Genomic DNA, 11,450 nt, shown 5'->3' with positions numbered 1-11,450 from the left:
TAAACAGCTTGGCTTGGTTAAATAATATATTTGGACCCTGAAAAGAATAAAAGAAGGCTAATCAATATTTCACGATGGCCTGAATACTTTTAAAAATTGCTCCCCCCCCTCAATTTGAAGATGGAAGAGCATTTTGCTCCCTTACAGTGAAGGCAAATCTGTTTAAAAAGTCCACGCCAGGAACAGTATGGGCTGTTCCCTGCCCTCCCCTTCATTGTGGATTCTTCAACTCACCCACCCACCCTTTAACAGTGTACTTGAAGGATTGCCAATGAGGCCACGTAGGAATTCCCCCTCCCATGTTCATAGAATCATAGAATCATAGAATAGTAGAGTTGGAAGAGACCCCATGGGCCATCCAGTCCAACCCCCTGCTAAGAAGCAGGAAATCGCATTCAAAGCACCCCCGACAGATGGCCATCCAGCCTCTGCTTAAAAGCCTCCAAAGAAGGAGCCTCCACCACGGCCCAGGGGAGAGAGTTCCACTGTCGAACAGCCCTCACAGTGAGGAAGTTCTTCCTGATGTTCAGGTGGAATCTCCTTTCCTGTAGTTTGAAGCCATTGTTCCGTGTCCTAGTCTGCAGGGCAGCAGAAAACAAGCTTGCTCCCTCCTCCCTATGACTTCCCTTCACGTATTTGTACATGGCTATCATGTCTCCTCTTAGCCTTCTCTTCTGCAGGCTAAACATGCCCAGCTCTTTAAGCTGCTCCTCATAGGGCTTGTTCTCCAGACACTTAATCATTCGGTCGCCCTCCTCTGGACGCTTTCCAGCTTGTCAACATCTCCCTTCAACTGCGGTGCCCAAAATTGGACACAGTATTCCAGGTGTGGTCTGACCAAGGCAGAATAGAGGGGGAGCATGACTTCCCTGGATCTAGATGCTATACCCCTATTGATGCAGGCCAGAATCCCGTTGGCTTTTTTAGCTGCCGCATCACATTGCTGGCTCATGTTTAACTTGTTGTCCACGAGGACTCCAAGGTCTTTTTCGCACACACTGCTGTCAAGCCAGGCATCCCCCATTCTGTATCTTTGCATTCCATTTTTTCTGCCGAAGTGAAGTATCTTGCATTTGTCCCTGTTGAACTTCATTTTGTTAGTTTCGGCCAATCTCTCTAGTCTGTTAAGATCATTTTGAATTCTGCTCCTGTCTTCTGGAGTGTTAGCTATCCCTCCCAGTTTTGTGTCGTCTGCAAACTTGATGATCGTGCCTTCTAACCCTTCGTCTAAGTTGTTAATAAAGATGTTGAACAGAACCGGGCCCAGGACGGAGCCCTGCGGCACTCCACTTGTCACTTCTTTCCAAGATGAAGACGATGCATTGGTGAGCACCCTTTGGGTTCGTTCGCTTAGCCAATTACAGATCCACCTAACTGTAGTTTTGTCTAGCCCACATTTTACTAGTTTGTTTGCCAGAAGGTCATGGGGGACTTTGTCGAAGGCCTTACTGAAATCCAGGTACGCTACATCCACGGCATTCCCTTTATCGACCCAACTCGTAACTCTATCGAAAAAAGAGATCAGATTAGTCTGGCATGACTTGTTTTTGGTAAATCCGTGTTGACTATTAGCAATGACCGCATTTGTTTCTAAGTGTTCGCAGACCACTTCCTTAATGATCTTTTCTAGAATCTTGCCTGGTATCGATGTGAGGCTGACCGGACGGTAATTGTTTGGGTCGTTCTTTTTTCCCTTCTTGAAGATAGGGACCACATTCGCCCTCCTCCAATCTGCTGGGACCTCTCCCGTTCTCCAAGAACTCTCGAAGATAATTGCCAGTGGTTCTGAAATAACTTCCGCTAGTTCCTTCAGTACTCTTGGATGTAGTTGATCTGGCCCTGGGGACTTGAATTCGTTTAGAGCGGCCAGGTGTTCCTGGACAACTTGTTTGCCTATTTGGGGTTGGATTTCCCTCAATCCTTCGTCCATTCCATGTTGCTGAGGTTGAAGATGGCTTTCTTTTTCTGAGAAGACCGAGGCAAAAAAGGTGTTAAACAGTTCTGCCTTTTCCCTGTCCCCTGTCGCAATCACCCCATCTTCTCCTTGCAGTGGCCCTATCACCTCCTTGTTCTTCCTTTTTCTACCAACGTAAGCAAAAAAGCCTTTTTTGTTGTTTTTTATGTCCCTGGCAAGCCTGAGCTCATTTTGCGCTTTAGCCTTGCGAACCTTTTCCCTACAGGAGTTGGCTATACGTTTGAATTCTTCTTTGGTGATTTCTCCCCTTTTCCACTTCTTGTGCATGTCACTTTTGAGTTTTAGCTCAGTTAGAAGTTCTTTGGACATCCATTCTGGCTTCTTTGCACTTGTCTTATTTTTCTTCTTTGTTGGCAATGTTTGCATTTGCGCCTTGAGTATTTCACTTTTGAAAAACTCCCATCCATCCTTAACTCCCTTGTTTTTTAATATTGGCGTCCATGGAATGCTGCTCAGTAATTCCTTCATTTTTTGGAAGTCAGCTCTCTTAAAGTCCAGAATGCATGTTTGACTTGTCTTAGTTTCAGCATTACTTTGTATTGCAAACTGCAGGAGCACATGGTCACTTGCCCCTAAGGATCCAACCACTTCAACTGTATTGGTCAGGTCTTCCACATTTGTTAAGATTAGATCAAGAGTTGCTGATCCCCTTGTTGCCTCTTCTACCTTCTGGACCATAAAATTGTCTGCAAGGCAAGTGAGGAATTTGTTGGACTTTGTACTCTTGGCTGAGTTTGTTTTCCAGCAGATATCGGGATAATTGAAATCGCCCATGACTACTATATCTCTTCTTTGTGCCTGTTTGGTCAGCTGTTGACAGAAGGCTTCATCAAGTCCTTCATCCTGACTCGGAGGTCTGTAGTAGACACCCACAACAAGATCTTTTTGAGTCCCGGTTCCCTTGATTCTTATCCAGATGCTTTCAAGCTGGTTTCCCGGATTACAGTCTTGCATTTCTTCTGCAACGTAACTGTTTTTGACATATAAAGCTACTCCCCCTCCTCTCCCCTTTGTTCTATTTCTGTGAAAGAGGTTATAGCCCTCAATGGTTAAATTCCAGTGATGGGAGTCATCCCACCAGGTTTCAGTGATGCCTATGACATCATATGTGTGGTGCTCTGCTAAGAGTTGGAGTTCGTCTTGCTTATTTCCCATGCTCTGAGCATTAGTGTAAAGACATGTAAGCCCCTGTGACCTCCCCTCGAGCTGTTTAGTTGGGATTATTGTGCTCTCTGTACTTGGTCCTTGCTGTGTTTGTGCAGCCCTCCGTTTAGCCTTTTGGCGGTTCCCTGTGGTCGTGGGTAATATAGTGTCCGCCAGGCTGTTGTTCCCCTCCCCCAGTGGATCTAGTTTAAAGTGCGCCTGATGAGGTTTGTGAGTCTGTGTGCAAAAAGATGTTTTCCTACTTGTGTGAGATGCACCCCATCACTTGCCAGTAGTCCATCCTCTTGGAAGAGTAGACTATGGTCAAGGAAGCCAAAATGCTCCTCCTGACACCATTTTCTGAGCCAGTTATTGACCTGTACTATTTTTCCGGCCCTTGTAGAGCCGTGTCCTACAACGGGGAGGAGGGATGAAAAGATCACATGTACATTATACAGTTTTAGCTTTGTTCCCAGAGCTCGAAAATCATTTGTGATCTTTTGAAAAGTATGCCTAGCAGTGTCATTGGTACCTACATGAATCAACATAAGGTGGGGAGGGTGATGGGGCTTTAGGAGCCTGCTGAGCCTCTGAGTGATATGGTGTATTTTTGCCCCCGGGAGGCAGCATGTTTCTCGAGCCATCCCGTCCGGTCTGGAAATGATGGCTTCCGTTCCTCTAAGGAGGGAGTCCCCTACTACCAAGACCTGTTTCCTTTGAGGATTGACAGGGTCCCTTTTGTGCAAGACAGTGTGTATGTCCCCTGAAGAGTGTTCCTGTTGAAGTGAATCCTGTAGGTGTAAAGTGTTGTCCTCCTCCTCCTCAACATCCCCAGTGCATTCATCAATGACAATCCATTGAGATACATCCGAGAGCCCATTACTCTCCCAAGGATGTTCCTGTTGCTCCTGGTGTACGATTGGGGATGGAGCATTTGCATGATTACATAAGTGTGAATGTGGTGATGCACTGTCCCTGTCAGGGCTATCCGCTGCGCATTGATCAAGGGTGGTCCACTGAGTGGTATCTAAGAGACTGTGGTCCTCCACAAGATGTGTTTCCTGATTGTATGTTAATGATGTAAGAATTTCAAATCTGTTGTGTAAATGCAGCTGAGCAGAGGAGTTCTGCGGAGGCTGCCTGGTCCTGTGTCTCCTTCTATGGGTGACCTCCTTCCAAACCTGAGGGTTGTCTACCTTTGAGTTGATCTCCCCATAAGGTTCCTGATCATGGTCATGGTGGTGTTGGTGTGATGCAGGCTGCAGATCTACAGCAGCGTGTTGTGCAGTGTCCAAGAAGAGCTCGAGTACCTGAATGTCCTTAAGGGTCTTAATACGGTGCTTGAGCTGTTGGATCCTCTGCTCCATCAGAGTAATCTGTTTGCATTTGGAGCAGATGTAGTTGATTAGTTTTTGTGTGAAAAAGCGGAACATGCCACAGCTGGTGCATGTGATGGGAATGTTTTGCTTTTGTTGCATCTCTTGGTGAGTGTGGTGGCCAAGTGGGATCTTTGTACAGTTAAGTAATATGCACGTACTTTATGTGCAAACTGCCCCCAACCACCTCTTTGTGTATTTGTTTATGTTGTTTTGTTTCCTGTATGTACTGCAAAGGAGAGTTAGTAAAGGTGTCTTTTGGCACCTTTGACACTGGCAAATAAACCTTTCCCAGAAACTCAATTAACAGGGGACAATGCCTGCTGTCAATCAACTTAAGTACCTGCCTCTCTTTCAACACAACAGTCCCACAACAGTCAGACTTTGACCACAGGAGCCAAGCCCACACTCAGTTTAAAATCTTAGCCAAATCTTAGCCAAGTCCTACCTGAAGCCAGGGAGCAAAAATGTCCTCCTGCTGCCTCTGCTTCTGCGAGAACCAACTGCCCTTCTGAGATCAGCCTCTGGCAAATAAACCTTTCCCAGAAACTCAATTAACAGGGGACAATGCCTGCTGTCAATCAACTTAAGTACCTGCCTCTCTTTCAACACAACAGTCCCACAACAGTTAGACTTTGACCACAGGAGCCAAGCCCACACTCAGTTTAAAATCTTAGCCAAATCTTAGCCAAGTCCTACCTGAAGCCAGGGAGCAAAAATGTCCTCCTGCTGCCTCTGCTTCTGCGAGAACCAACTGCCCTTCTGAGATCAGCCTCTGGCAAATAAACCTTTCCCAGAAACTCAGTTAACAGGGGACAATGCCTGCTGTCAATCAACTTAAGTACCTGCCTCTCTTTCAACACAACAGTCCCACAACAGTTAGACTTTGACCACAGGAGCCAAGCCCACACTCAGTTTAAAATCTTAGCCAAATCTTAGCCAAGTCCTACCTGAAGCCAGGGAGCAAAAATGTCCTCCTGCTGCCTCTGCTTCTGCGAGAACCAACTGCCCTTCTGAGATCAGCCTCTGGCAAATAAACCTTTCCCAGAAACTCAGTTAACAGGGGACAATGCCTGCTGTCAATCAACTTAAGTACCTGGCTCTCTTTCAACACAACAGTCCCACAACAGTTAGACTTTGACCACAGGAGCCAAGCCCACACTCAGTTTAAAATCTTAGCCAAATCTTAGCCAAGTCCTACCTGAAGCCAGGGAGCAAAAATGTCCTCCTGCTGCCTCTGCTTCTGCGAGAACCAACTGCCCTTCTGAGATCAGCCTCTGGCAAATAAACCTTTCCCAGAAACTCAATTAACAGGGGACAATGCCTGCTGTCAATCAACTTAAGTACCTGGCTCTCTTTCAACACAACAGTCCCACAACAGTTAGACTTTGACCACAGGAGCCAAGCCCACACTCAGTTTAAAATCTTAGCCAAATCTTAGCCAAGTCCTACCTGAAGCCAGGGAGCAAAAATGTCCTCCTGCTGCCTCTGCTTCTGCGAGAACCAACTGCCCTTCTGAGATCAGCCTCTGGCAAATAAACCTTTCCCAGAAACTCAGTTAACAGGGGACAATGCCTGCTGTCAATCAACTTAAGTACCTGGCTCTCTTTCAACACAACAGTCCCACAACAGTTAGACTTTGACCACAGGAGCCAAGCCCACACTCAGTTTAAAATCTTAGCCAAATCTTAGCCAAGTCCTACCTGAAGCCAGGGAGCAAAAATGTCCTCCTGCTGCCTCTGCTTCTGCGAGAACCAACTGCCCTTCTGAGATCAGCCTCTGGCAAATAAACCTTTCCCAGAAACTCAGTTAACAGGGGACAATGCCTGCTGTCAATCAACTTAAGTACCTGCCTCTCTTTCAACACAACAGTCCCACAACAGTTAGACTTTGACCACAGGAGCCAAGCCCACACTCAGTTTAAAATCTTAGCCAAATCTTAGCCAAGTCCTACCTGAAGCCAGGGAGCAAAAATGTCCTCCTGCTGCCTCTGCTTCTGCGAGAACCAACTGCCCTTCTGAGATCAGCCTCTGGCAAATAAACCTTTCCCAGAAACTTAGTTAACAGGGGACAATGCCTGCTGTCAATCAACTTAAGTACCTGGCTCTCTTTCAACACAACAGTCCCACAACAGTTAGACTTTGACCACAGGAGCCAAGCCCACACTCAGTTTAAAATCTTAGCCAAATCTTAGCCAAGTCCTACCTGAAGCCAGGGAGCAAAAATGTCCTCCTGCTGCCTCTGCTTCTGCGAGAACCAACTGCCCTTCTGAGATCAGCCTCTGGCAAATAAACCTTTCCCAGAAACTCAATTAACAGGGGACAATGCCTGCTGTCAATCAACTTAAGTACCTGGCTCTCTTTCAACACAACAGTCCCACAACAGTTAGACTTTGACCACAGGAGCCAATCCCACACTCAGTTTAAAATCTTAGCCAAATCTTAGCCAAGTCCTACCTGAAGCCAGGGAGCAAAAATGTCCTCCTGCTGCCTCTGCTTCTGCGAGAACCAACTGCCCTTCTGAGATCAGCCTCTGGCAAATAAACCTTTCCCAGAAACTCAGTTAACAGGGGACAATGCCTGCTGTTAATCAACTTAAGTACCTGGCTCTCTTTCAACACAACAGTCCCACAACAGTTAGACTTTGACCACAGGAGCCAAGCCCACACTCAGTTTCAAATCTTAGCCAAATCATAGCCAAGTCCTACCTGAAGCCAGGGAGCAAAAATGTCCTCCTGCTGCCTCTGCTTCTGCGAGAACCAACTGCCCTTCTGAGATCAGCCTCTGGCAAATAAACCTTTCCCAGAAACTCAATTAACAGGGGACAATGCCTGCTGTCAATCAACTTAAGTACCTGCCTCTCTTTCAACACAACAGTCCCACAACAGTTAGACTTTGACCACAGGAGCCAAGCCCACACTCAGTTTAAAATCTTAGCCAAATCTTAGCCAAGTCCTACCTGAAGCCAGGGAGCAAAAATGTCCTCCTGCTGCCTCTGCTTCTGTTCTAGGGTTTTGTTTGTTTTTTGCCTACCCTACACTGTTCAGTGCCAGGCAAATTGGGTAAGTGGGCTTTAAATAGGTCATCATGTGGGGAAAAGACATCCCTTTGTGGTGTAGGCCATGAATGAAACCAGCATCGGTGGTTAAATGAACTGAGGTGAGGGTGAACACTAGTAGCCTTGAGTGGGGAGAGTTCTCGTCTTAATATCCTCTGGAATTGGGATGGAATTCTCTATTCATTTCCCTGAATGGTCACCCTAGAACCAATAGTTGGTTGCAGCTGGGGACCATGGTGTCTCGCCCTTGATTGATGAGTAGATCTTGGATGATCACTGCCTCAGTTTCATTACACACCAAGTTCAGGCACTTAAATTGGTTGGCAGTTCACACAGAAATTGATTGGTAACATTTAATAAAAGTTGCCCATAGTTTAATTCACACTGTTGTGTCGAATCGTTATTTCACTGGTTTGGGAGCAACAAAGTGTTGCAGCATCTTTCCTCCCTTTTTACATCCAATCTGATGGTAGCGGTGGTGGGGACAATGATGATAACAATGATGATGATCAGTGCAGGTCAAATATCACATATCCAAAATGCCACCAACCAGAAGCTGCTTGGATTTTGGAATACTGTTTCCATATACAGTAGAGTCTCACTTATCCAACATAAATGGGCCGGCAGAACGTTGGATAAGCGAATATGTTGGATAATAAGGAGGGATTAAGGAAAAGCTTATTAAACATCAAATTAGGTTATGATTTTACAAAATAAACACCAAAACATCATGTTATACAACAAATTTGACAGAAAAAGTAGTTCAATACGCAGTAATGCTATGTAGTAATTGCCGTATTTATGAATTTAGCACCAAAATATCATGATGTATTGAAAACATTGACTACAAAAATGTGTTGGATAATCCAGAATGTTGGATAAGCGAGTGTTGGATAAGTGAGACTCTACTGTATGTTCATAATGAGATAGCTTGGAGATGAGAGCTAAGTCTAACCATAAAATTCATTTAAGCTTCATATGCTCCTTATACACATATCCTGAGAGCAATTTTGTACAATATGAGTAATATTTTGTGCATGAAACACTTTTTTTGTACATTGAATAATCAGAAAGGAAGGGCCATCCATGTGGGGAATTTTGGATTTTGGAGCTTTCCTTAAAAGTTCTAAACTAAAAGAACTGCTGAAACAACATCTCTATATATTGAACTGTTTTTTTAATTTTTGTGACTGTTTTAGTAGAATTGTTTGTTTTTTGTTTTATGATTATGTTTACTATGTTTATTATGTTTAACCTTGTTGTATGGTGTCTTTTTGACAATTGAATATTTTTGCTTATGTTGGAAACCACCCTGAGTCCTCTTGAGAAGATGGAGTGGTATATAAATAAAGTTATATTATTCTTATTCTTACATCAGCTCTGTGTACAACGTACATTGCCCTTGTATATTTAATTCTTCTCTGGGCAGACCTCCATTAAGTAGCTTTGGACTGCCTGAATCTTGTCTGTGAAGCCTCTCCTTTACTGAAATGTATTTCACTTGAATTTTATTGTAAAAATATAGGAAGCTGTATTTATACCCAGTCAGATCTTGACACATCTAGTTGCTTTTTGCACTCTATCAGCATTTCTGTTGGATTTCAGGCAGAAGTTTTTCTTAAGCTACCTTGAGATCCCTGGTATTTCCTGGTAACTTCATAGTCAAGTGTTAAACATATCTAATACTGCTTAACTCCCCAAATCAGTGTGTGTTCCAAAGGGTATATGTGACCGAAGACTTTTCTTGGCCGTGTCCTGTTCCAAAACTGGACTCTGAGACTTCTGTTGGCCTGGTCACTAAGTAGTTATTTCCCCATTCCCAAAACTCTTTGGCCCTAGTTGCAATGCAAAAAGTCATTCATACTATTTCAGGGCAGGGAGGCGGGGACTTTTTCATTTAACGATACAATGTTTTTTTTTTACACTAAGGAAATTTGTTCTACTTCACTTCTCATTTTAAAAAAGCAAATCAGCAGTAACCTACCTACACAAACAAAAGTTATAATATAGACCACTCAGCAAAGCTGGATATTTTAATTAGTTTGTTTATGAGGCATGTTTCTCAAGCCAGGCAGATGTAGTGTCTTGGTCCAGTGGAGAATAGGCAGTATGAATCTATCTTCTGTGGGAAAACCTAGATAAGCTTGTCTCTGTGATAAGCACTGTCAACTAAGGGGTGTCAACTAAGCAGCACAAAACAAAACAAAATCTGTCTGCCTGCTGATCCAGCTACTTTCTAAAATTGGAGCTAACCACATCAGAAAAAAAACAAATGTCATGTTACACTTTTGAAATAAGGATAGTGAGTAGCCCAACCGAACATACCATAAAAAACTGAGAATCAATAAAACATCTCCCTTTCCCTGCCCTCAAATCAAAACAACTTCAACATATGTTATTTGTTATCAGCCTTCTGATAAATTTGGTTTTATTCATAATGTTTGTAATGGTGACTCACTAACATTATTTTTAAAATATTTTTTAAACTAATGTGAAAATTCTGCAAATTTACAATTTACAAATAAATCACAAGATTTAGGGTTTATTCTGCTTCTTGTCTCTTGAAAAACTATGGCACTTCAGACTCACAAGTAGAAAAAATATCTGGAATGATACCAAATTCAGCTGTTCCAACTTCTTAACACAGACACATTTAACATAAAATTAGCAAGTTCGGTCTTGTTCCCTAAAGAATTCATTGTATGCTACTATATACAAGATGAGTACTGAGGTATTTTGAATGGTTACAGAAGCTAGACCATAATATTAAATCCTCATTTTAAGGGCATTTACCTCCATATTATTCCCATCTATTTCAACTGGACTTAATTCTTTACAGACTATTTCTCAACCGACATGTAAAATTAGTTTCAAAGATACTTAAGGGCAGAAAGCTCTCTTTTTGATAAATGCTAAGTCACTCTACAGTTACTTGTTTGTTTGTTTTTTAAATATCCATATTGAAATTACAATCTTTCAGGGCAAGCAACAATTAAATGCATATGGATTGAAGTATCATTTCTTAAGGACATCATATCATCACATACAAGATACAGAATGTACAGTGCTGCACTTCCCAAATGTTAAGCAGTAATAATAAGATCATATGCATTTATTCCTTTATGTGTTTCATAATCAGTGGGCCTTTGAAACAAGAAAGATATATAAAACAGAAATATCAATTAACTAGCTACCCATGTACCCAAGCTGTAAGAATCCAAAAGGGAGCCATCCTAAAAGAGATGAGTCTTTAAATTAATACCAGCATCAGTGGGGAGAATAGTTTGTTTTTAGCTAGAACAGCAAGATGAAAGCATGAGAGGGATGATATTTGCATACCTTTCCTTCCTTTCATTCCCAAAGCACAGCTGGCCTACATGCCCTAAACAAAAAGACCTGCAACTGAAATAACACTACTGTGCTGGAAGGAAGTTCATTTGGTTCTCTTTCTCTGAATTTTTCCTGATTCCTGACCAACTACCTTGCTGAAAGAATTTAGCAAAAGAAAAATGAATGCAGAACTACATTGGTCATACCTCTGATATCATCAATAATCTATACACATAATAAAAGTGAAAACGTGTATGTGGCAGGGGTGTTCGTTTGCATAGACAGAGTCCCGCCTCCACAAACAGACTATAGTTCCCACTAAGTAGGAGACACCCACGGCCTTTCCTCCACTGACATTGCAGGTTACAGTGAGTGCCTTGAACATGTAGCCCAAAACCTGCCAGTCTGCCCCAAACACTACAGCCCACCACCCAAGGAATGCTTTCATTCAGGGACAATTTCGTCCTAGATTTTATGTGTTTCCTCCACCACAGGCAGGCATCCCATTGTTCCTTTCTCTCTCCACATGATGTAAGTTGTAGTTCACTCTGCATCAAGGCAGATCCACT

This window comes from Anolis carolinensis, chromosome 5 (genome assembly GCF_035594765.1).
Source record: "Anolis carolinensis isolate JA03-04 chromosome 5, rAnoCar3.1.pri, whole genome shotgun sequence".
Lineage (NCBI taxonomy): Eukaryota > Metazoa > Chordata > Lepidosauria > Squamata > Dactyloidae > Anolis > Anolis carolinensis.
Note: the sequence above shows the minus strand (reverse complement) of the source record.